The following is a 2,407-nucleotide window of genomic DNA, read 5'->3' as shown; positions in this document are numbered from 1 at the left end:
TACTAGTTTTGTATTTACCTTAGCATGATTCGCGCTGTCAAGCATTGTACTAGGCATACGTTCTGGAAAACTCTAGTATGAGATGGACCTAGTGAATATCTCTGTTCGTCCAGCAATATTAAAGATTACCCCCAGGGAGAAAAAAATGCGACCTTTTAATATACCAAGCCCTGACCTCAAACACTCCATAATATGAGATCGAAGACTGGCAACTTTGCTGAAATTTGATTCCTAGGTAGTTTTTCAATGACTGGCCAATGATGTAAGAAACTCAACACTATATACACGTCCCACAATCTATTGTATCTTGGCTCACAAGGCATGCGAGACGTTTACAAATTATGGATGTTGCTCAACAGGAACATCTGACCTGTAAATATTTAACGTTTTGTATGCTATTCCGGCTTATGCCAGTACTGAAAGAAAATTTGACTTGATGAATAGTGGCTTTAATTCAATCGAAATCCTGTCCCAGACAACAGCTACGTCAATGTCTCTAAGCTGAGCTGTAGCATTTGCAGGTACTGTCTGCCCAAACTCATTAGATGTAAGAGACCTCTTTTTCTGAAATTCCAGACATTTGCCATCTACTCCAGGTAACCAGACGAAGGCGCTCTTCTAGCATTAACAAGTATTTCCCAGAAGGAAGGCTGGGCAGTTACATGAGAGCTTCAGAAGTATCTGGTACCACACCTGGGACCTCCACAAAGGGACCACCAAGACTGCTTCTGTTAACTGCCTGTGAACTTGAGCTGTACCGCTTAAGGAAGGGTATGTCCGGTAAGACTTGTTCGTGTTTGGACCCCTACTCAGCTCGGCAGTTCGCATTGCTCTCACTGCGGCCTTGCCTTCCAGCACCTTTCTCTGCCCACTAATTTACCTACCTCTTTCTCCTTTCCTCCCAATGGAGAAACATGACTTTTAATATTGTGTGTGCTTATTAATGTGAGGTTGTTAGATAAGAATGCCTTTGCATTCCGTGAGTTTTTAGAATCCGGTCAAATTGATTTTGCTTTTATAATGGAAACATGGGCAGATGGTTCCTCTGTCCCTGATCTAGTTCTGGTCATACCGACAGGTTCTAAAATTCACAGAGTCGACAGAGTAGGTAGAAAAGGCAGCGGCATTGCTTTTAATCTGTAATCAAGTTTTAAATCTTGTATTGAAGCGCTACCGGAGTACCGAGATTGTGAAGCACTGGAGTTAAAGAATTAATTTAGATGGACAACACTCCCTTTAAGAGCATTTTTCTCTGTCGTCCACCTAGTCCTAAGGCCTTTTTTATTGATAATGTAGGTCTCCTAGCTCGCAAAGCTGAACATTCCAGTTTCTCTGTTAGGTGACTTTAATTTTCACTTGGATGACGTCACCGAGCCGGACACTGAAGTGCTTATCGATCAGATGGCCAGTGTGGGATTATAGATTAAACAAAACCATTTAAAATAGGGTCCAAGGGATATATATTTTAAAGACCCACACCTGATTTTATCCCCAGCACCAACTGAATGTATAACACACGAAACACAGGGTGTCTAACAGCCAAATTTGAGAGGCTACACTGTCGATACTGAGTCAACAAGATCTCAAAATATCTTTATCGCACACACAACGTATTAATAAAGATAAAGAAGGAAAAAAGGCTAACGCTACATGCATAGAGGAGACCGGTACATCATCGATTATTCGTAAAATGGCTGATTAATCCACAACAGATTGTAAAGGGTTTCCATCAAATTAGACTCAATGATCAGTCCTATCATTTGGCCAAACCCATGTGCAAATGAGGCTAGTCCCCTGATCAGTGGGACACTCCGCTCCGCACCTTATTGTTGTATCAGGATTTGGTCCACCAAATACACAAACCGTCCATGATGACTGATCTTTTGATGGTAAAGTAAGAAGAAATAGTGCAACGAACAAGAAAGTGATTTAAAATAGGATGGAATGTCCTCCTTCTAAATACTTTATTCTACGGACTGGACACGCCTCCTAATTAAAAAAATAGAACAGTGCAAAAGAAGACAGTGACAATTATCTGTCTACATAAGGGCCAACATGTTTCTGCCTAACGGGTATTTAATCCCTTGGCATTTGTCAGGGCCTCTGCTCGTATAATAGTTACACTTTTAATTAGGAGGCGTGTCCAGTCCGTAGAATAAAGTATTTAGAAGGACATTCCATCCTATTTTATATTACTTTCTTGTTCGTTGCACTATTTCTTCTTACTTTACCATCAAATGATCAGTTATCATGGACGGTTTGTGTATTTGGTGGACCAAATCCTGATACAACAATAACGTGCGGAGCTGAGTGTCCCACTGATCAGGGGACCAGCCTCATTTGCACATGGGTTTGGCCAAATGATAGGACTGATCATTGAGTCTAATTTGATGGAAACCCTTTACAA

This window comes from Triturus cristatus, chromosome 1_1 (genome assembly GCF_964204655.1).
Source record: "Triturus cristatus chromosome 1_1, aTriCri1.1, whole genome shotgun sequence".
Lineage (NCBI taxonomy): Eukaryota > Metazoa > Chordata > Amphibia > Caudata > Salamandridae > Triturus > Triturus cristatus.
This window is presented reverse-complemented; position numbering follows the sequence as displayed.